At 36.7% G+C, this 24,960-nt stretch overlaps 1 protein-coding gene across 19 annotated transcripts in view; it reads left to right on the forward strand.

Annotated features, from left to right (window-relative positions):
* The first annotated feature begins 650 nt into the window (after positions 1 to 650).
* Positions 651 to 24,960, forward strand: part of ATF7IP (activating transcription factor 7 interacting protein) — a 135,936-nt gene continuing 111,626 nt past the window's right edge. For 10 of the 19 annotated variants that reach the window (XM_070049417.2, XM_089304623.1, XM_089304624.1 and 7 more), the window contains exon 1: positions 651 to 804. The gene's annotated coding sequence lies outside the window, so the exon portion shown is untranslated. Of the gene's footprint in view, positions 805 to 18,543; positions 18,869 to 24,960 lie in introns of those variants that run through there. The other 9 variants (XM_070049418.2, XM_089304620.1, XM_089304621.1 and 6 more) reach the window with 4 other exon arrangements.

A 24,960-nucleotide genomic window follows, 5' to 3' on the forward strand; every position in this document is an offset into this window, starting at 1 on the left:
CAGTTATCAAAAACTGAGTAACACACTCATTCCAGGGAGCGAACTGTAGAAGCAATGGGGTGGCCTCCACGTCCTCCCGGGGATCGTCTTTTAGGGGCTGACTCCCAACACCAAATTGTGCGGGATGGATAAACTTCCGGGGTGGCAGTGTAAGTGCTTCCGCCGTCACAGAGCAACGGAAGCGTGCTCTCTCCCTTCGCTGAGGACTAACACACTTCCAGTACCTTCTGTCAACTTCAAAAACAAACGACGACTAAATCAGCACATCGCAGCCTTTTTGAAGCTGCTGCGCTCAGTTCTTTGGCTCCCTGAGCAAACTTCCTCCCTTCTTTGCCGAGGCTCATAGGGGGCGCTCGCAAAGTGCTACTCACGGATTGAGGAAGCGCTACTCAGAGGCGCTCACCTCGCAGCGCAACAGAACGGCGCAGCGCCACCACCTCAGACTTCGTTCCCTTTTCCGCGGCAGGAGGCGGGGCCAAAGTCCTTCATTCAAATAAAAAACCAGGATATTTGCATGGGGAAATGGAGAGTCCGTGCGCTTATTGGCGGAAAGCACAGTGGGCGTGGTTCTTAGTAGGATCACGGAGCCCCGCCTACAATAATTTGCATAACGGCCCCGGCGCGTGCAAGGGAGAAGCGGGTTTGTTTTTGAATCTGCGGAGGCGGCGGCAGTGGCGGCGGCAGTGGCGGCGGCAGCGCGGCGACTGGAGCGCGCGAGACAGGCGGCAGCGTTGGGGACGGCTGCGCGGGACGGGTCTGTAGGAAGGAACTTGGTTCCCCCTCCCTCAGCTCCTGCCCCGAAAGGTATAGGTGATTCCCAGGGGCTGTTCTAACCACATTTTCTGAAATTACTATTGTATTTCGGAAGAGCCAAGACCGCAGTATGGCGGCTGCGGGCGTTGCGTGTGCGCCTGCGCGGCTGCGGAGCTGCGGGCGGCGCTGCATGGGAGCACGTGATCTGGCGGGGTCGGGCTCTAGCTGCAGTTGTGCAGCTGCCGGGGCGGTGGCTGCGCAAGCGCAATATTCATTTTCGAGATCTAATGTTCTTGTTGGGCGCCATTTGGGTTCTAGATTTAATTTTCCTCACTCTTGAGGGGTTACGTTTTGTTCGTCTCAAATTCCCACATCTTTCTAGAAAAAACGTTCCTCTGATGATGTGCTTCGGTACCCACCTCAGACTTCTCTGTTTCTCCGATTCTTTGAGAAGCTGGGGAGTTAATTTTCTATAAAAATAGCTGTCACTTGTGGTTCTCGATTATGGCTGTACTTTTAGGGTCTGGCTGGATTCAGGTTTCTGTTCAGGGAGAGGAAGAGGAGCACTTTATGGAGTTCGGAGGGGAAGTGCATTTCTTTGAAATGCAAATTTGCAAATATATTTTCAACCCGGTTTTTACCAGTTCTATTATGAGTGTGGGGAATGTTTACAAAATAGAAACTGTTAGTTCTGGTCATATGTAGGGGAGGGGGAGGGGAAGAATATACTATGTAGTTTAAAGTGAAATCTCAATCTTTTTGGTTATTTTTTGAAAAAAATTTTGAAGTTAGTATTTTTAATCAATTGATATGCTGCTGAGCATGTGAGTTTTACATGTTTCGGTCCCTTTGATCATTTGTTCATTACTGCTTTAGTTATTATTATTCTTTAAATCAACACATTTTCTTAGAATTTTTGTTTGCGATATGTGAGAAATAACACTTTGTAACTTTTTCTGATGAAGAATTCTGCAGAGAACTCCCAGTTATGCTGACTGAGGCCTTTAATGAGGAAATAAAGTGAGCCATCAATAGTAATGCTGTTAATTTTTTTAACATTATACTCATACATGTGTAGAGCATAAAATTGTGATTTTTAGAAATGTGAAGTGTGCTGAAGGTTTTAGTTTCTTAAGGTAATTTTAAGTATGCTACTGATTAGTTAAAAATGACAGTGTCACTATATTTAAATCTTACATAACACATCTGGGAGATGTTATGTAAGGTTTGATATGATTCTACCATTGTGCAGATTATTTCTTACTAGGCTAAAAACTTGTAACTGGTGTCATAAACTTTATGGTTCTTTTATATAAGAGTTGGTTTCTTGATTGGTTATTTAACTCTTAAGTTTGAGTCCGTCTATTGTCAAATGAAGAAAAGGCTATTGCTTTATAATCTTGGCTAGTTTGGGGACATTTTTATTACCTAAAACAGATACCGTTAAAGTGGTAACTAGATGGAACTGAAAAGAACACTTTGGTTGGTGGATTTTTAAATGACGTCACATGAGATAGAATGGAGTGATAGGAAAAATTATTTTTTTCCTCAACAGAATTTTAGTTTGTTCTGAGGTAATTCCTGGCCCTTTGAGATCTATGCAGAAATGTGTGTAATCTTGTCCCTTGTAGACTTCTGGGGTAGCTACCCAGTACTCTTCTCCTCCTTCCCCGCCCCCTTTGCAATTTCAGGTGACTTAAAATTGAAACTATGCTGTATCTTCTATGTCTGTGCACGTATATGATGTTTGTTTATTGTCACATAACATATGTAGGTTAAGAAAAGAACTTTGTCCTTAAGGTGTAGATACCCTTTCTACTTTCAGAAAAGTGAAACTTTGGTTTCTATATTTAGACTTATGTTTTTGTTTAATATATAGGTCAATATTGAAGGTCATAAGGGATACATGGAAACATTAAAGCTCATAATGTGCATTGTAAATATTATTGGTGGGAAAGATTTGTTGTCATGTTTGTTAAAAGGCACATGCACATGTAATTCTATAAATTTAACTAAGGTTAATGATTTTTCTGAACATCAACTCTTTAGGACTCTGTAAAGAGCAAGCATATTTTGAAATTTTAGTATGGTAGTTATACCACAAAATTTCGACACATATGCAGCATAAATAAATATTAAAACTAGGTTACTCCAGAAATGAATACTAAGCTTTTTAAATTTTAAGCATGAAAGTTAGTTAGCAAAAAACAAATTTTAATGATGAAGCTGTAAACGTTGTATTTTTTCTTTATGATTTGTGTGATAAATATATTTCAGTATTTTTAACTTATCAAAGATCATCTGGAAAATGTTGACAAATAATTAGCAACATTTAGAAATACATGTACTAAATGTTTTGGATGATTTTTCCATGGTTGATCAATCTGTAAGTGTTTATGGACTTAGTTATCAATTATCATTGGAATTGTAATTTCATGCCAGCATTTTAAACTTAATATTGTATATTATCAATATTTCTCTATTTATAATTCCCCATATTATGGTTTTTTAGTGATTACATTATACTATATTGTAAAAATATCCAAAATTATCAAATAATCTTTTCAAACAGTTTTTTTAAAGATTATTTATTTGAGAATCAAGAGTTACAGAGAGAGAGCAAGAAGAGAGAGAGAGATCTTCCATCTATTGGTTCACTCCCCCAAATGGACGCAACAGCCGGGGCTGAGCCAGACTGAAGCCAGGAATCTGGAGCTTCTTCCAGGTCTCCCACACGGGTGCAGGAGGCCCGAGGACCTTGGCCATCCTCCACTGCTTTCCCAGGTGCATTAGCAGGGAGCTGGATCAGAAGTGGAATATCTGGGACTCGAACTGGTGACCATATGGGATGCCAGCACTGCGGACAGCGGCTTACTCTGTTCCACAGCACTGGTTCCTCAAATGCATTTTTAAATGGCTACATAAGAATGTATTGTGACTTACTGAATTTTATTTATTGAACTTTTTTGCTTATTTGTCTATTATAAATAATACTGTAGTGAACATCCTTGTCCATGAGTTATGAACTGGCCCAGAATATTTCTGAGAAACATTCCTTTGAAAATACTGTTTTAAAGAGCTTTTAAAGTAATTTGCAAAATTGATAAGAACTTAAGGTTTTTCAAAAGCATTGTCCATACCCCCATCAATTGGGTGAGTGTACAATAAAATAGCTCATTTATTATTCTTTTGATAACCAGTGAAGTTGAATTTTTCATGAGCAAAGAATTCTGATTCATTCATTAGGGTTATTTAACCTGTGATCCATTGTCCTCCAATGGTTGTACTGATAAACTTAAAAAGCTCCTTGGATCCCTTCATGTACACAAGTTTATGTACACAGTATGCATTTGTGCATTTTGTTGGGAAAAAAGTTACAGCTTTCATCAGCCTTTCAAAGGAATATACTTAAATGATACATTTTAAAAACATGTTAAGAGCCACTGTGTGTGAGCTTTAATCTTTTTTTTTTTTTTAAGATTTATTTATTTATTTGAAAGGTAGAGTTATAAAAAGACATCTCCCATCTGCTGGCTTATTTCCCAAATGGCTGCCACAGTTGGGGCTGGGCCAGCCCAAAGCCAGGAATCTGAAACTCCATCGTGGTCTCCTTCATGGGTGCAGAGGTCCGACTACTTGTACAATCTTCTGCTGCTTTCCCAGGTGCATTAACAGAGAGCTGGATCAGAAGTGAAGCAGCCAGGACATGAACTGGCACCCGTATGAGATGTTGGCATTGCAGGTGGTGATTTAATTCACTATACCATGATGACCCTGTGAACTTCCTTGTTACAGCAGTTCTGCCTTGCTAGCTGTTGGGCTGGCTGTACATTATATAAATGTGTGTTAGTGCTACATGCTATATGAAATAATCAAAATCGTTTTTCACGATAATTTTTTTCACATAGTAATTGTACATATTAATGGGGACAGTGTGGCATTTCAGTACATACCTAGACAAGTTTATCATTTCCTTCTGTTGGGAGCATTCAAAATCCTCTCTATTGGCTATTTGAAATGTTGTTGTCAACCAGTTATCCTACTGTGCTGTAGAACATTGGATATTATTCCTGCTATCCAACTGCATCCCTAGAATCACCATCCACTCTCCAGTACTTCCTCTTCCGCAGCATTCTCAGGCTCTGGTAATCACCATTCTGTCCTCTTTTAAGTTGGGCTTAACTTCCACAGGTCAGAGAGGACATGCATTATTTGTTTTTCTGTGCCTAACTTACTTCACTTAACATGACGTCTTCTGGCACCATCTGTGTTGCCATGAATGATGGGGATTTTGTTCTTTTTTATGGCTGAATAATATTCCATCGTTTGTGTATATCACATTTTCTTTATCCATTCATCCATCAGTAGACACCTAGGTTGATTCTGTATCTTGACTTGTAAATAATGCTGAAGTAAGTATATGTATGTAGAAGTCTCCTCAACTTACTCATGTTCCTTTGGAAATATACCCAGTAGTTGGAGTGCTCAATCATATGGTAGTTTTATTTCTAGCTTTTTGAGAAAATACTGTTTTTTTATAATTGCCGGGCTAACTTATGTTCCTACCAACAGTGTATGAGAGTGCCACCTCTCCCATCCTTACTACCATCTATTATTTTGTGTCTTTGATAATAGCTGTTCTAACTAGGATGAGATATGTCATTGCCTTTTCACAATTTTCTTTGCTAGTTTTTTCTGTCAGCTTTTGCAGATGGACTTTTGAGTCATTTGATTAAAGTAAAAAGCACCAAAGTGCCTTTTTAGTGCAGCAGGCAGCACATCAGTCTTAAACAATCAAAGTAAAAAGTGCCAACTAATGTTTTGTTTAGAATTGCTTGAACTTTAAATTGAGGTGAATTTACCTTTTAGTAATTTGTTTTTTCTTTATTCATGAATATAATATACTTATAGACTCCCCAAATGTATTCTTGGTCTTCAAAGGATTCATGGAAAATCTACATTATGGAATATTACTTATGGATTTCAAATTTTTTTTTTGCCCTAAAATACACTTATCTTTTAATTCCCATTTTCCCATGAATTGTTTGACGTACTCTCTTCCTATGTTTAAAAATTCTGGGAAAACTTGCGATACCTATGACTTTTCAGTGAGATGTTGTTGTACTGGTTTCTTAGTGCTGATATAATATGAATAGGGATGAGTTAGGAGAGGATAGAGGAATACATTTCTGTTTTTAATCTGGTTTAGGACATGATGACATAAAAGTAGCACAGTATGAAATTAGAAGTGGGATAAACAGCTTACAAAATAAAGTGTTATTCATATATGAAACCAATATGTCTGTATTGTTAAACATAGGCTTTTTTTCTCCCTAAAGGATAAATTTTGAAAAGTCATCTAATTCAACCTGGCCAGGATGGAGCCTAATCTCATAATAAAAATAAAAATCTTTTGTTGTATTTTTCTTGCTATCTTTAACTTATTTTCTTGTAAGGATATTTCCTTAATTAATATAAATTAATTATCCATTAAATCTTCTTTATGCTGATGCAGTGAAGATCTTTTCTTAATACTGATGTACTTTTACAGCAATTTAATTTTTTATCTTTTTCATAATGGGTAGTAGAAATAATTTATTACTAAAATATTATTTTCACTGAACTTGTTAAACTTGAGAGGTCGTAGAGGCATGAAAAGAAGAAATCAAAGAAATGACGATAGAACTAAAATTATAAAAATTACTGGCCTTAGGAAAATAAGTCTAGAAAATAGATACCAAATGTTGAGACTGACTTTTCTTAAACATTTTTTCATTTGTGATGAAAAAATTTTAGCTCTGGGTCTTTTTCAAGCAGATCCACTTATGGAAGCTTGGATATTTTACCTTTTGTGTGACCTTTGCCATTAGCTAAAAACTTTTCTTAATCTTGGGAAATTATGATACTTCATTTCTCAGACTATAATAGACAAAGAGTAGCAAATTAGAGACAGGATGAGTGCTCCTAGAGAAATGCATGTGGCTGTCATCTTGATTGTGAATGAGAGACCTATTTCAAGTGTTAGAAGCAAGAATTTATAAACTCAGTTCTGAAGTTTGGGAATCAGTATTCCCAGAGCGGAATCATTATTTGCAGTGTGTTCATTATGATAATTATCATTTTAATATTTCTGAATTGTAGAGATTGTTGAGTTTCATTTAACCTGTTTGAGAAGGCAAAATAGTGTATGACTAAGTTCAGAAAGAAGTTTTGAAGCCTGTGGAAAATTGGCATAGTTTTTCAAAGAAGTCATAGATGGAAAGAAGTTTGAGGATAAAAGGTCTTGTCTTTGAGTTCCTAGCTGCTGTGAGGCATACTATAGATAAAAGTCAGGTGATATTTTAACATTATTTATGTAGTAGATTGCCAGATTATCATTGATGAACCCTGGGGAGCTATAGTCCTTTGCACTTTCCTAGAGTGGTTAGAAGAAATGACCTATCTATTAGTGGGACTTCTCTTAAAATTCTTGCCCATTTGACCTCCTTTTGTTTTGTTAGTGAGTCCAAGACTCTATAATTGTTTGGGTGTTCTCTTTCTGTCCACAGAGTAAGTCAGGAATTTCTACTGGCATTTTAGTTTGTTCACAACTGAGAAGTGAGTTTCCACAAAGTTAAACTTGTTTATATATGCTTCAAGTTGCTTAGTGGAAATCATTTTGTATTGGAGACAGAGTGTGAGTGCTGGGGAATGGAGAACATTTTCAAATTTTTAAGAATGAGTGGACCACACCTACTGGTGGTAAATTATATATGTGAATGTTTTTAGTTTTAAAATTTTATTATATGAATTTTTGATTTAAGAGAGTTACTTTAGCATTTTCTTGGCCACCTTTAAAAACAAAATGTAGGCAGCCCAAGTGTACAGTTGAAAGCACTTCCCTGAGATTCTTCCTAATTGGACCTGTATAAACATGAAAGTCTGGAAATGAAGATGATTTCTTCAAACTTTGCTGTCAGAAATGCTCATATTTGCTCTGCAGTTTTTCATCACTCAGAAGATTAAACACTTTTTTTTTTTTTTTTTAATCATAAGTGTAACTAGCCATATATCCTTTAGTTTGGGAGGTCTCTGTGTAATGGTAATGTGAGGTCCTTATGGCTTACTATGTGTTCCTTTTCCTCTTTGTTGTTTTTATCCTCCTGCACTGCTTTGGAAAACTAATGTCTCCAATTACAGTGACCATGGCACATTCACATTCTAATAAGATGTTTGAGTTGGATGTTAGAATAGGGATTCTCAGAATTGTTAAGGTCCTGAAAGGATCTCTCCGTTGGTCAGTAATCTCAATGATAATGCCTTCCATTTTATAAAAGGTAAAAATGTAGACAGTAAGAAGGGAATCTACTGTTTTGAGGACCAGGAGAAAAGTTTAATGGAACAATAGTAAGTAACTAGATTGCTGTAGCTCATTTCCAGCCAAGTCTTTGGAGCCTTTGCAGTATATCTGTCCTATTACGCTTTCTAGAGGACAAATCTTTTTTTTTTTTTTTTTTCTTTTTTTTTTGAGATGGCAAGTCTTAAGGAAGATATGGGAGAAAGCATGGGAGGGTCAACAGGGACAACTTTTGAACTTCTTTATGATGGGTAAATATTAGAAGCAAATTGGATTAAAGGCTAAGCTACTAAAAGAGACTCCATTACTGTTTCAAGGTGGAAGATGTTTTCCATTACTATTGTTTGAAGATGACAAATGCTTCATACAAATGCATTCATACAGCAATGTAAAGTAAGACATTTTAGGGTTTATAAGTGGTTTTGCCTTATTAGCACATGGCTTCCCTGGGTAGAGCATGAAACTCTAGTGGCAAGGGGGTAATAGAAGGGGCATTGGGGACACACATCATTCTTTTGAGACATGATGTAAACATGGCTCATGCCACCTTAAGCCATGTTTTATGAATGATAATTCAGTCATTGGAACGTTTAGCTGGGAAAAGAAGACTGGGAAATGTGTAGCTGGTGGTAGACTGAGTTAGGGTTTTATAAAAGAAGAGGATATTAGTGAACAGCTAGCATTTTCTGCTATATAAAGAGGCCAGAGAAGTGGTCTCTTAAAGTAATTCATAATTTGATATCAAAAACTGGTTCTGTTTTAAGAATTAAACTGTGATTAGTTTTGCAAGAATTAGAGTTTTTAATTTTTAAAAGCTAATGTATTTTTGAACCTTGCAAGCTAACTTGGTTAATTTAAACGAATGGACTGCAGAGAGTTGAATTGTAATTACTTATATTGCTAATTTTGGATTCAAGTTAGGTTTATGTTGGCATTTTATCTATTTTTTTCTTCATAATGGTTTATATAAAATACATTTTTGGGTTGCCTTTCAGATATGCATAAACTTAAGAAATGTGCATATTCAAGGTGTAATATTTGATTTTTGTTTCAGTGATAATAAAGATTGTGCATTTTTGGGCTACTGTGTGATGTTTCAATACATATATCCACTGTGTAATGTTCAAATAAAAACATATCCATCTCAAATATTTATAATTTTACAGTAAAAACATTCAAAATCCTTTCTTCTAGCTTAAAAAAATCATTTATTTATTTAAGAGTCAGAAAGAGACAGAGAAAGCTCCCAACTGTTGGTTCCCTACCCAAATGCCTCAGCAGTTGGTGTTGAACCTGGATCAATGCCCAGGGACTGCAGGCGGTGGCTTACTTGCTACACCACAGCACTAGCCCCCTGTAATATGTCTTGAAGTCTGGTATTGTGATGGCTCCAGCTTTGCTTTTGTTGTATAAGTTTGGTTTAGCTGTTTGGGGTCTCTTATGTTTCCATACAGATTTTAGCATCGTTTTTTTTCTAGATCTGAGAAGAATGTCATTGGTATTTTGATTGGGATTGCCTTGAACTTGTAAATTACTTTTGGTAGTATGGACATTTTGATCCAATCCATGAACATGGGAGATTTTTCCATTTTTTTGGTGTCATCTATTTCTTTCTTTAATGTTTTGTAATTTTCATCATTGTGATGAAAATTTGTTTGAAAATACATTAAAAGGAGTTAGTTTGACCTCCTTGGTTAAGTTTATTCCAAGATATTTAACTTTTTGGGGGGACTATTGTGAATGGGATTGATCTTTAGACAATCATTATTGCTAAAAGGATAAAGTCATTATTTAGAGCACTAGACTCATGTAGTATTACCCTATCCTACTTTTAAAATATCATATTTCTCCCCATTTCCCCATTTTCATTTAGCTATGGAATTTACTGAAAATGGTCACTCAAAATTGAGGCAAAAGCAAGGTTCCATTTTTCTTCCATAACCTTTCCTTTGATCAAGTTTCTGCTCATAAAGCCACAGATTAGTCTATATAAATTTGTTTAGTGACTTTGATTCTATTTCTTTCTTTTGATATTTTATGAATTTTTGGCTATTTAATAATTTATGTAGGTTTAATGAAATATTAAGTAATATAAAAAGACTTTCCCAATGTTTGCATAACAAAATGATGTCTGTTTAATAGGAGGTTTAAGAGTTAACTTTTGTTGGCATGTTTTGTAAAGTGGTATAATATTTATCAGCTTGTCTACCAAGCCATATGTCATTTATGTCAATGAATTTTCATCTGCAGTGCATATAACTGAAGGGAACATGGTTCTTTGTGAGTCCCACATTTCCGGTCTTTGAGGAAGTGATATTTCTTACTTTTTTGAAGCTTGGAATATATAAAGTATAGAAGAGATAATAAATTGATTTCCTGTGAAGGTTTAGTAAGCATCATTCCTACATCTGAGGTGTAGACCTTGTTCCCTTTCATACCTAATTAAAAGAGATTTGTGTTTAGATATCATGTTTCTTGTGTGGGCATGGTTACAAATTTGATTTATCTAATTTTATCCAGGTAGCAGGAAAACATTCTTGTTGAAACTGTGTAAACTGATACATTAAAAGGAGTGAGTTATGATATTTTATACAATATTTAATCATTGTTCTAAGCAGTTTCTACACAAGGTCATCAATAAATATATTCAGTATTTTCAAGCAATTCTGAAAATGTTTCTGCCTGTTTATTAGCTTATCATCTATGCTCACATTAAAATCTTTCAAAGGATATTTGTCCCCTCTGAATTCCAGGGGTATTGGACTAAAACCCTACTTAAATTACCCTAACTTAAATTGAAGATTAGAAATAAAGCAGAGTATTTTTCTTTCAGGACCATTAAAAATAAGATGTTAGTCACAGTTAAGTGAATTTACACATTCCTAGGTAATTGTTATTTTGCTGGTTTTAGATTAAGTAATTTATTTAAAAAGGTGTCTACTCTGCACTAATGGAATCATGAGAATGTTAACCCATCTCCTCGATATAGTTATGACAGATGTTGTTTCATAAAGGTGATGTCAGCTATATACCAGAATACCTGCATGTATGAGTCACTTCTGTGTGATAGTTCATAAGGCATGGTATAGTACTTTACTTAAGATATTCTGATGTCTATAGAATATTGAAGTTAAGAAGATATATTCATTTTCTCTAGTAGAGTGGTAGCAAAAATCTTGACTTATGTTTGTTTATTGAGTCTATTGCCTAGTTGTTGTTATTGTTGTTTTTTTTTTTTTTCTTTATCTCGTATTTAACTCATCCTTAGAATTTTCTTCACTATTGTGGAAATTTTCTTTGTCCCTGTTCTAAGACTCTTGTCTTTCATATGCCATATCTTTTTATTGATTTATTGCATTTTTTGCAGAGAAGGGTGGCACATTTTCCAGTAGCTTTTTGAACAAGGATGCAAAGGAGTTATATATTTTTAAAGACCATGTATGTCTAAAAAGTCATTCTGTATTTTTGTGCTTGATTGATAGTTTGGCTGGGTATAGAACTCTCAGCTGAAATAATTTTCCTTCAGAATTTTGAAGGCAGTTTTAAAGTCATTGCTTTTTCTTGCTTCTGTTATTACTACTGAAAAATCTGAAGCCATCATTATTTCTGATTTTCTGCCCCAATAGAAGCTTTTAGAGTCATTTATCTCCACTATTTTAAATTTCTCTGTAACACACCTTAATGTGGATCTGTTTATTATTGATTGCTCACATTCATTGGGATTTTTTGGTCTGGCAAGTCTTGCCTTTTAATTCTTGAATTAAAAGTGATTTCATGAGTGGTTTTTTTCTTCTGCTATTCTCTCATTCAAGGATGTACTTTTGGATGGATATTTCAGCTATAGCTTTTCCTTCTATTTGATACTTTTTTGCTTAGGTAGATTTCTTTATTGTTGAGTCTTCTATTATGTTCTTATTTTCTATTTTTTATTTCTTGGACATAGTGATAAATGCATTCTTGATCTTCTTTTTTTTTTTAAGATTTATTTATTTATTTGAAAGTCAGAGTTACACAGAGAGAGGAGAGGCAGAGAGAGAGAGAGAGAGAAAGAGAAAGAGAAGTAGGTCTTACATCCACTGGTCCACTCCCCAATTGGCTGCAATGGCCAGAGCTGGGCTGATCCAAGACCAGGAACCAGCAGCTACTTTTGGGTCTCCCATGTGGGTGCAGGGGCCCAAGGCCGTGGGCCATCTTCTGCTTTCCCAGGCCATAGCAGAGAGCTGGATTGGAAGTGGAGCATCCAGGTCTCGAACCAGCGTCCACATGGGATGCCGGTGCTTCAGGCCAGGGCGTTAACCCGCTGCACCACAGCACCAGCCCTGACATTGTATTCTTGACTCAAGAATGTGACATATTTCCTTTTCTGAATATATTTTTTGATGTGTTCTCGTTCCTAGATTATCTGTTGCTTTGTGTGTTGAGTTGTGTGTGTTTGTGTTCCATATCAGACAGTTTTCTTAGTTGCTTTCTTTTCCCTTGTCTGAGTACATAATGTGATATGAAAGATTGAAGTATTAGTGCAATGTATAAATTCTACACTTTTGAGCTTCCTTATAGGGTGATCAAATGGACCATTTTTGGGGAGCTCCCGACCAGACCCTAGATCTTATGTCTTGTGCTGGTCGTAAACCTCTAGAAATGGCCTTCCATTTCTTATTTATTTATTTATTTTTGACAGGCAGAGTTAGACAGTGAGAGAGAGAGACAGAGAGAAAGGTCTTCCTTTTGTTGGTTCACACCCCAAATGGCTGCTACGGCCCCTGTGCTGCGGCTGGCGCCCTGAACTGATCCGGAGCCAGGGGCCAGGTGCTTCCTCCTGGTCTCCCATGCGGGTGCAGGGCCCAAACACTTGGGCCATCCTCCACTGCCTTCCTGGGCCACAGCAGAGAGCTGGACTGGAAGAGGAGCAACCAGGACAGAATCTGGTGCCTTGACTAGGACTAGAACCTGGGGTGCCGGCGCTGCAGGCAGAGGATTAGCCTAGTGAGCTGTGGCGCCGGCCTTCCATTTCTTGTAAGTAGCAGTAAAGTACTACTTGTTGGCATTCTGGGAGATTAATGGAAGAAGAGGACTAGGGATCTCTGCAGTAAGCACTGATTACCTCTTGGGTATGGTACTCTTAATTATTGGTGTTCTCTTCATACTTTTGCTAGTGTTGGGAAGAGCAGGTATTTACTAGAATGTGTGGTAGGGACATCTAGGTTATCTTACAGCTTTTGAAACAGCTTTCATTAGTCTTCTCTTTTTTAGTCACATCATCCCACTTTTTTTCTTCCTTCACCCTAGTTTCCAAAGGTACTTGGTTCTTCTGCTTATATTTTTTGGGGGATTTCTGTCTTGTAAATCAAACTGATTCTTAACTGTAGCTTGAGATATGGTGATAAGAAAATGCTTGGTTATCACTGGTCCTGCTTATTTTCTCGCTTCCTAAATCTGTTTTGTCTAAGCCAGGGGTAGAGAACATCTGGTCCATGGGCCGAATAAGTCCAGTAAGATCATTTGGCCAATGTAGCCATTGGTGGGACTTGAGATTCAATAAATCTATAGTAAACTAACTTTTTTTAAAAAAGATTTATTTATTTATTTGAAATTCAGAGTTACACAGAGAGAGGAGAGAGAGAGAGAGAGAGAGAGAGAGAGGTCTTATATCTGCTGGTTCACTCCCCAATTAGCCGCAAAGGCCGGAGCTGTGCCGATCTGAAGCCAGGAGCCAGCAGCTTCTTCCGGGTCTCCCACGTGGGTGCAGGGGCCCAAGCACTTGGGCCATCTTGTACTGCTTTCTCAGGCCATAGCAGAGAGCTGGGTGGGAAGTGGAGCAGCCGGGTCTCAAACCAGCACCCATATGGGATACCAGCGCTTCAGGTCAGGGTGTTAACCCACTACACCACAGTGCTGGCCCCCAGAACTAACTTATAAATTGAGAGTTTTGTGTGACCTTCAAATGATGTTATAGATAACCAAATGACCCTTGGCAGAAAAAAAGGTCCCTGCTGCTGGTCTAAGTTACTATCTTTTACTTTTCTCCCTGTTCTTTAGGATTTAAACCTTCAAATATATTTTCACTGTAGGTTAAGTGGGATTTGAAAGAGTGAAATTATATATTTTTACTTCATCTTCTTAACAGCCTTCTAACATTCCTTTTTCCTTTTAATTGTGTGATGTTGATAACAACTTCTAATTAAAATGTCTTATCTCAATAAATGAAACATGTATTTACTTTTTACCAAGTATGGGGTACTTCAAAAAGTTTGTGGAAAGTACAATTAAAAGGTAAGTTTATTTTATGTGTGTGCGTGTGTGCGTGTGTGCACGCACATGCGTGTGTGTATAGGAGGGGTGGTGTTCAAATAATTCATGAAAAATGCATATTATAAAAAAAGTGATATGAATTTCAAAAATTTTTTATACCAAAATAAAATTTTAATTCCACTTTCCACAGACTTTTTGAAGTACCCTTCTACACTTTAAACTTTCTCTTTAGGGTCTGTGGGATTTTCCCTAATTCGCATCTGTAAAGTTTTCTAATAGTGTGATATATAAAAAATGTAGTAGTTGAGCAGTGGTAATTCTTTTCCAGGTTTTTAGTTATAACTGAATGGCTGTTGGCAAATGATTACATTCTGTGATCATAAAAGTAGAAGATTGTAGTACTTTACTTGGTCACTTTAAGAGTGGAAAAAAAGAAATTGTAAAAAATATTTTTATTCAGGAAGAGGTGAAACATTGGATAGTCATCAAAATGTTTACCTAATATTAGAAACTGTTTATAAATATTTATGCTTTTTTCTTAATATTTTATTTTTATTTATTTTGAGGCAGAGTTACAAAGAGGTCTTCCATCTACTGGTTCACTCCCCACGTGGCCACAATGGCAGGAGCTGAGTCCATCCAAAGCCAGGAGCCAGGAGCTTCCTCTAGGTTTCCCATGCGGGTGCAGGGGCCAAAACATTTGGGCCATCTTCCACTGCTTTCCCAGGCCAAGGCAGAGAGCTGAATTGGAAGTGGAACAGTTGGGACTCGAACCGGCACCCATGTGGAATGCCGGCACTGCAGGCAGAGACTTTACCTGCTATGCCACAGCACCAGCCCCAATATATGCTTTTATAAACAATGATTAGACTCATCAGAAATATGCTTTCTAAAAAAGTATCTTATAAAAGAATTTATACAGACTGTATTCTACTTAGCAATATTAATAAAGTTTAAAAATAAAAATTGATTTATGTTCCATAATTTTCTTTTTAAAAATATATTTATTTATTTATTTGAAAGAGTTACAGAGTGAGGGAGAGGCAGAGAGAGAGATCTTCCATTGGTTGGTTCATTCTCTAAGTGGCCGTAATGGCTAGGGCTGAGCCAGACTGACGCCAGGAGCGTCTTCTGGGTCTCCCATGTGGGTGGTAGGGGCCCAAGCATTTGGGTCATCTTGTCATCTTCTGTTGCTTTTCCCAGGCACATTAGCAGGGAGCTGGATGGGAAGTGGAGCAGCCAGGACAAGAACTGGCACTCGTATGGGATACTGGCATTTCAGGCAGTAGCTTTGCCCACCATGCTACAGTGCCGGCCCCTCTTCCCTAGTTTCTTGTAGACTTCTTTGGAGTTCTGCTATGCTAAGCACACAGTAGTACAAATATTCTAGCAGAATAGTGCATTAAAAAAAATCTTAAAAAATAGAAAATGTCCTACAGAAGGTATTTTTTTCTATCTTGGATTCTGAAGTGCAGAGATTTGCATGCCGAGACAGAATGTAGTTGACTCCTTCCTGTAAAGTAAGAGTTGAGATCCTAAAAATGAAGATTCTTAAAGATGTAAGATTTTCTGAAATTTTTGTGGTAGAAATAAGCATACTGAGAATTAGTTACAGCTCATCATCTACTGAGAAAATACTGGTAACACTAAGGGAAAAAATGGAGAATGAATTAAGATGTGATTTCTTCACTCTTACAATGATTAGTTGGATAACCAAGATACAAGTAATGAAATGTGGTGAGTACAATAATATACATAAGAAGATCTTGAGAGAGCAGTTACAGCTGGTTTGGGGGATGGGCATAGTAAGAAGAAAGGAGAGTAAGAAAGGATTGTCAGTGATAAAATAATTTAGACTAAATCATGATAGGATTTGCCAGGTGAACTGGGATAATGTCTTTGGGTCTGAAAGTAAAGGGGCTTTGACAGTGACACTAGTTAATCTGAGTAACAGTCTCATTTTCCTTTCCTAACCTGTCCTCATCAGATGCAGAAACAGAACTGATGTCAGAGGGGTAGATGAAGATATGTGGGCTGGGGCTATTTCAACTGTTAATCAGTTTTGTGAATTTATTTAATCTCTGAGTCTGTTACTGGTGTCAAGAACTGGCAATAAAAATCTACCCTCAGGGCTAGTGTGAGAATTGATTGAAATGGTGTGTATACAACTTATCTGAAGCCTTGATCCATAATACTGTCCTTTGCTACTCTTTTGTCTTGCAAAGTCCCTTTCCAGATAGAGGCATTCAGCATACTTATTGATTTTATTTAAGTATCCTGGGATAGTAGAGAAAAACCTAACAAATTCTTAGGAGAATTGTAATACTGAAAGACAATGGGTACAGTGATAGAGCTTACATTCCGTATCTTATTTTGAAATCTAAATTAGGTGAAAAATAGCTTTTCAGCTACTGTTAGTAGATAGCAGCTTTTTCTATCTATTCTAAGAATACAGTTTAGACTAAGAAGAAAGTAGTTAGGATTTACTTTGGAAAGATATTTGACAAGACAAGGGAGGGTTGAAGAGGGCAGAAGCGTAGTATCTGTGCTTGAGAGTGTTACATAATTTAAATTTTGTGGATCAGACTTCCCTCAATCTCATATTCATCAGGCAAGTATAAATGTTTCGGTTCTTTGTCTGGGCCCTGGACTGCCATCCCCATTTCAATAATATGCCAGTGCCATAGCAGTGTTTTGTCTGTTCCAGTCTTTTCTACTTTATCCCCCTTATGTTTTTCATGAATAAACTTTGCTTGAGCCACCCTCAGAGAATCATATATATACATATTTACTTATTTATTTTTTGAATGACCAATACAGAGAGACTTCCCATTCATTGATTTACTCCATAAATGCCCATAACAGCTGAGGCAGGGCCAGGCTGAAGCTAGGAGGCCAGAACTCCATCTTGTTTTCCCCCTTGGGAAACCTGTTGCTTCCCTGGGTTTACATTATCAGGAAGCTGGATTAGGAGGGGAGCTGAGACTCTAACCTAGAACTCTGATATGAGATTTAAGTGCCTCAAGTGGTATCTTAACTGCTCCGTCAAATAAGCTCCAATAGTTATATTTTTAAGAATTAATATGGCTTAGATCAATTATAACTTTGATTTTTCATGATACTGCACTTAAAGCAGTTTTTACATTCATGATCCAGTCTGCCCCAGGAAAAATAAATAAGGATCTTTTAAAGCTGAGTAATTCAAGACTTTTTAATGAAAAATTTCAAAAATATACTGAAAGAATGGATTCCATATGCTCATCATTCAGCTTGAATAATTATCTCTTCTTTTTAACTCTATTCCTGCCATCTTCTTTATACCCTGAAAAAGTTTTAATAAATGCTTACATTTAATGATAGATAGAGGAAAAGATAGCACAAGATAACTAAATTCTAGGAAGATAGATCAAGGAAGAGAGAAGAAAATGTGGATTATATAGCTAATGGGAACTGTCAAGCAAACAGGTTCATTGTGTGCATTTGTCCTCTTCTTGATGACACTATTAGTATCCTTCCCTTATTTGTCTTGTTAATATACCCTGCAGACTGAGTTTTACCCTTTTGTGCTCTCTTTTTGCCCCCCCAGATTATCTACATTATTTTTATTTGCTTTTCATTCATATCAGAATGTTGGGAGGATAGTAGCGGGCATGAAATGTAATTTGCACTGGGACCAAATACTCACCTGGGGATGTATTTGTGACCATCTGGACTACTGGAGAGAAGAAATTATTTTTATCTTTATTGGTAAATTACTCAAAATAAGCTCTGTTGCTACCTAATTCTAAGGACACTATTGTCAAGATTCAAACTGGATTGTAAGCTGTAACCATCCTGTTAACATTGGAGCACTTTGGGGCTTAGACTGTGAGGAGAAAATCTTTAATTAGCCTTCTATAAATTGAAATTAACTTGATCAAATGAATATCAATGTAAAAAACTTAGTTTTCCAGATATAAAGTTGAAACTCTTTTCATGATAAAAGTAAAATAGAAGGTTAAAAAAAAAAAAAAAAAAACAGGCCTTGAGCAAGGTTTTGGCTTTTTTTTTTCTGGACTGAAATGGAGGCTTTCTTTCAAGCGAATTCCCTGATGTTTGCTCTGTGTGATTTGGCTCTATCTCTGTAACTGCTAATATGTGGCATGGATTTCAAGTTGTTTGGGATCTGGATGTACCCAAAGTCTGTTTTGCAAGTCGGAATTCACGGGCATTATGTTACAAAACTGGCTTGCTGCCTTCTTTTTTCTTTCCCTGTGTTCTGTGTAGCTGCATTGTTTGTTGCAGTATATGCATTAGCTGTTGTCCGTGTTCAGTTTCCTGTAGGCTGACAAAGTGGGAGGGGCTCCGTGTGATACATAGCTGAGTTTTCACTCTGTGAGTTCTTGAGTGCACGTTGCAGCCATCTTAATTACACTTTTGTGCAACTGAGACTGTGCAGCTGTCTCAAAATGGCTGCTATCCTAGCCTTTGTAGCTGCTTAAGCAGCAAGTATGCCACTGAGGAGTCTTGCTACTTGCATCAGGACCAGAGGTAAGCATCAATTTCTCATTATTTTTTTAGTATTCTAATTTAAAAAAAGCATTTGAATTTAACTGAGTTTATATAAGAACTTAAGAGCTTGTTTGCTTAAAAAGTTGAAATGTTTGCTAGAACCTTTAAGCCTCTGTTATGGAAACAGTATATAGGATGGTGAGGTCAAAGGTTAAATTCCTGTAATTTCTCACCATTTTATGTTCTGTCGTTGCCATAACATTTGGTCATCGAAGTAGTATTTCTCTAGCCCCAATGAACTTAAAATTCCTTTTGTGTTGGACATTTTATTTGTTGATATGAATTTGTAGAAATTAAAACATTATCTTATATCAATTTTTTTAAAGCCATAAATAAGTCTTACTTGAAGAACATGATTTTTTCTTTTTCTTTTTTTTTTGTGAGATACTGTTTAGAAGCATTCCTTTTTAAATTCTGTATATAAATCATAATTACAGAGAATTTTTTTAGTTTGTCTTTCTTTTTTTTTTTGTATTATGGATTGCAATTCTTATGATGCTGGTTATCCAGGTCTCTAACACTTTCACATTTCTAATGATGTTACACTTTTTTTGTTCAGATTACTTTTTCCTTAAGTTGATGTACAGATTTTGAATTTGGAAGTAAGTTTATTTGTAGACCTGGATACCTCTTTTCTGTATACTTAATGTAGGTATTCTGGTAGTAATAGACCTGAAGTAAATACTCAGTTGTTTTAATTAATTAACTGATGTTAATTGTTATGTCCACTTTACTCATAGCTTAAACTTGTAGGATATTTAAAAGTAATACAACTGAATGATTTTATGAATTTAGTTTCCAAATTTTCAAAAAGATTTCTTAACATTGTTCTGGAATTGAAACGTTTATTGAGATACTGTAAGTTCATGATTATATGGAAAAGTGGTAAAATGAAATTCTTACTCAGATAATATTTCAGATAGCAGAACAGTTATAATTTAAGCATAAATGCATAAATTATAGTACATTTGAACTTTTTTTCTAAATGGTATGCCACACAACTGGCTTTGTCAGTAGTGTGTTATGAATATATCACTGACTAATATGACATAGAACAGTAAGTTTTTAACTTTCTAAATAGAGAGGTTTCTGAACACAGCAACTTTTTACAAATTAAATTCTTATAGAGGACTCCAGTATGTAAAAAGACTGCTATTTTACTGTTACATAATTTTATAGTGTAAATTTTTAACATTTATTTGTCATAAATGTGTTTAATAAAATGAGAATTAGATTGTTATGATGAACAAGACTTCAAAATACAATCATATGTAACTAATATAAGGTCATAATTGTCCAGATCTAGTTCATTCATTTATTGAACCTCAGCCTCTTAAGGCACAATGGAATTCAGTTTTAAAGTTACCCTAGAATACATCTTCATTTTTAACTTTTGAGGCTAGAGTATAAGATCTATATTTACATGACTTAACAGATTAAAATTTCAGCCTTATCACAAACTTGTGTTTATATTTGCTCTTAGTTATTTTTTCTGAGGCAGAAAATTATTTTTTCTAATTTAATTGGTTTATTTGTCTTAGTGACCCAAAATGTATTTTGGAATCACTATCTCAATTTTATCAACAGCTTTAGCATGTTTATTTCACTTTCATTAACTGCTACATTACACTGTTTTTATGACTATCTTTTATGACATCTTACATTATTACATTCTCATAATCTGAACAATGATTTATATAAATCATCCAGTCACACTAACTTAACTCTAAATGAGAAAAAGAAAAAAAATTCTGTGTGTGTGAGCAATTCTATCTATCATTCTTTCAGTAAGGTCCTTAATTGCTCTTGTTTTCATGCCTCTTACTGTATGAATATTTCAATGTCTTGGTGGCAGGTGGGGATCAGAGGGAAGAGATTGTAGTGTTTAGAATATGTGTATTTCAAAGCATTTTATGTAAATCAGACTAGCTATTTGGTATTCTTTAATACTGTAGAACCACTGACTAGGTTGAAATTATTGAGGACAATAAGACCTTAGGGGGGAATTTTAGTGATCCTTTCTTTTTGCCTTCCACTGCTGATTATTAAATTTAACTCCATAAGATTATTACTTGTACATGGGAAAATGCTAATACTTTGTAGTTACTCAGGATATATTGCTAATTCTTTCATTTCTACGTTGCATTTTTGCAACTGTAAGCATAAACTAAAACTCATTAGGATTATTACTTTTGAGGTTGGCTATTGTTTTCAGATTTTTTTCTGTTGAATTCCAGGTTAACTATTGTACTTGATAATTGAGGACATAGTATATATGGGAATTAGATAATTGATGTTTTGATATCATTTTGTCACTTTTTTTTTGTCCTCCCCATTTGTTTACCCTTTTCTATAAACCATTTTATTAGAAAGGAGACTGGGTTGGTAGAAGGAGTATGAACCAAGAGTCCAAACCTGAATATCAATCCTGGTTTTCTGATGTGGGCCAATTTATCTCACTTTTTGAATTTTGTTCCCTCATCTATAAAATAGAGAAAAATTCCTATCAACTTAGGAAGCATACACAGAGTTGAAAACCAGTTTACATGGTATGTCTGTAATGCCATGAAGTACTCTGCACATATCTGCATTCTTTTCTCCTAGTAATATTTGAGCATTTTTCAGTTTGTTTGCTTCTTAAATGTCATATGCTTTGTCAATGGTAATATATCAGAGTATTTTGTAAAAGTAATTAAAAGTTCTCTAGTAATGCACGCCTAGAAAGAAGAAGAGCTGACATTCACTTAGTAATGTTGTATGTTCATGTTTATATTATTGGGCCCTACCTTCTGAAATAAACTAGCCATCCTGGTGTATGAGTAGTGGCAGATGTATTAAGTACTGCCAGAATGTTGGCATTACAGATTGTTTCAGTTTTAGTGTGGCCAAGTCCTCCAAATATACTGTGAGGAAACAGCTTCTCTATAAAAGATAACTTGAATTCAGGACCTAGAGTTTTTTATGTTTTGTACAAATGAAAATCGTAAGAAGGGTAAAGTTCTCTTTCAGTAGCCAAAAACTAACAACCAACAGACGTATTTTTATCCTTCACTTCCTGCCCCATTTCTCTACTGGTTAACATTTATTTATTTATTTTTTAAAGATTTATTTATTTGAAAGAGTTACACAGAGAGGAGAGGCAGAGAGAGAGACAGAGACAGAGACAGAGAGAGAGGGAGGTCTTCCATCTGCTGGTTCACTCCCCAGTTGACTGCAATGGCTGGAGCTGCACCGATCTGAAGATAGGAGCCAGAAGCCAGGAGCTTCTTCCAGGTCTCCCATGTGGGTGCAGGGGCCCAAGGACTTGGGCCATTTTGTACTGCTTTCTCAGGCCATAGCAGAGAACTGGATGGGAAGTGGAGCAGCCGGATCTTGAACCTGTGCCCATATGGGATGCTGGTGCTTCTGGCCAGGGTATTAACCTGCTGTACCACAGCACGGGCCCCTAGTGGTTAACATTTAAAATGGTCAGATTTCATCCAAATATAGATGTCTCGTTTCATAAATGCTGGTTTGCATTTCTGCTGGAAAACGATAATCTTGAGTAGATGTTATTTCCTTTACATAGGGCCTACTGTTGGTCACGTCTGGGTCTATTACTGATTCACATTACCTGGCTGGACCCTGTAGGGGATCTCTGTGCAACTCCTTGACTACTAAATGATTATGTTAGATAAAGAGTCAAGAAGGAGCCACCATCTTTGAGTCAGAGTCAGGGTGAACCCTGTTCTACCACTAGGTTGAGGTTATATGAGAAATGTGTACACAGGCACTTTGAAAAGTTCATGAAAAATGCATATTATATATTAGCAAAGCTATGACTATATTTCAAAAATTGTTTTTGATATTTATTTGTTTATTTGAAAACCAGAGGGAAAGAGAACAAACAGATCTCCAGTCTGCTGATTTCCTCCCCAGATACCTGCAAGAACTGAGGCTGCACCAAGCCAAAGCCAGGAGCTGGGAGCTCGATTCTGGTCTCCCATGTGGGTGTCAGGGACCCAACTACTTGAGCAGTCACTTTACTGCATTATAGGATTTGCATGAGCAGGAAGCTAAAATCAGAAGGGGAGTAGAGACTCAAATCCAGGCACTCCAATAGAAGCATGCCAAGTAGAGACTCAGATCCTAGCTCCCTAATGTGGTCATGCCATTCAGTGTTTTAACTGCTGTACCAACACCTGACCCCTACACTTATAATTTAATTCCATTTTTCATGAATTTTAAAGTACTTTTGTGTATAATGCTTGAGTAATTTATAGTGAATGCTCAGTATGTTTTATGTATTAGTTTTATGAGATGAGGCAAAAGATTCATTTATTTATTTGAAAGGCAGAGTTACAGAGAGGTAGAGAGGTAGAGAGGTAGAGAGGTAGAGAGGTAGAGGTAGAGGTAGAGAGAGAGCGAGAGAGAGAGATCTTCCATCTGCTGGTTCACTTCCCAAATGGCCACAATGGCCAGAGCTTGGCCTATCTGAATCCAGGAGCCAGGAGTTTTCCGAGTCTCCCATGTGGGTGCAGGGGCCCAAGTACTTGGGCCATCTTCTACTGCTTTCCCAGGCAATAGCAGAGAGCTGGATTGGAACTGAAGCAGCCGGGTCTCGAACTGGCACCCATCTGGGATTCCAGCAGGGCAGGCGGAGGCTTTACCCATTATACCACAGTGCCAGGCCTCAAGCTGTGTATTTTAAAATGTCACTTTTTCTTTATTTTTGAACGATTTATTTGTTCATTTGAAAGTGAGTTACAGAGATAGAAGGAAAGAGGGAGGGAGGGAGGGAGAGAGAGAGAGAATCTTCCATCTGCTAGTGTACTCCCCAGATTTCAGAGAGAGAGAGAGAGAGAGAGATGGGGATTGATCTTTCATCCACTAGTACACTCCCCAGATGGCCAAAGCTGGGAGCCAGGAGCTTCATTCTGGTCTCCCGTGTGGGTGGGTGGGTAGGGACCCAACTAATAGGGCCTGCTTTGCTGCTTTCCCAAGCCATGAGCAGGGAGCTGGATTGGAAGTGGAGCCAGTGCCCCTATGGGAAGCCAGTGTTGCCAGCCTTGGCTTTATCTGTTATGCCACAGTGCTGGCTCTTTCTTCTTAGTTTTAAAATGGGGATAGTGTTCCTGGGATATAAATGAGAATAATAAATATAAAATGCCAGTGTCTGACAAAAAGAAGTATGAGTTCATTAGATTGATTGCTGTTAACTCAGAAGGTTCTCTCTGGCACAGAATTTTTTTTTCCTAGTAATTAATTCTGGAAGAGTGAATTTGGGAGGTCTGGGATACTGGATACTTTAGAAAAGGATCTTTAGGGAGAGAGGTTGTTAGGGGTCTAGGTGATTTAGGGTAAAAATGCCTGAGAACAAGGTGTCTAGAAACTCAAGGGGAAGATTCTAAAGAGCCCCAGGGGGCCAGAACAGCATTCTTGTGGTAAGGCAGAAAGACCCAGTGAAAGCAAAATGAACTGTGAATTTGAACAGTGGACTCAACAAATTGAACAAATACTTATGATGCACCTATTATTTGCCAGGCACTGTTTTGATGTCTGGCATCGAAGATCCCCGCCCTCATGGAGTTTACATTTGTGGAAGGAGTGGGGAGATAGATGACATGACAGAGTAAATAGGAGAAAAGATTATAAATACTGAGGGATTGTGAATGTTGGATAGAGGGTAGAATAGTTAGCCAAACAATGAACAATATTGTAAATGTGGTCAGTCCAAGAACTGTTCTTGGTCCTCCATGAGATTGAAATTTAGAGTGTTTATGTCCATCTGAAAAACAAATTTTGTGTCAGTTGAATCAGATAAAAATAATTTAGACTCATTTTTCTTGCCTTATTTCAATTTTTAAACAATTGATTGCATTTTACAATAATGATTTGTGATAGATTGGAAATAAAACATATTGTGAAATAAAAACTTTGTGGTATAAAATACTTTTTGATCTTTTATTGTTACTAGTTTGAGAAAACTGAGCTACATCAACAAATTCCATTGTTGTCACTTTTAGTAAGTGAATTGTGGAGATTTTGAGCTTTGGATTAATTAATTGTCAGGTGATTGGTTTATTTGAGCT

This window comes from Oryctolagus cuniculus, chromosome 9, assembly GCF_051225735.1.
Source record: "Oryctolagus cuniculus isolate XC-2025 breed Fujian yellow rabbit chromosome 9, ASM5122573v1, whole genome shotgun sequence".
NCBI lineage: Eukaryota > Metazoa > Chordata > Mammalia > Lagomorpha > Leporidae > Oryctolagus > Oryctolagus cuniculus.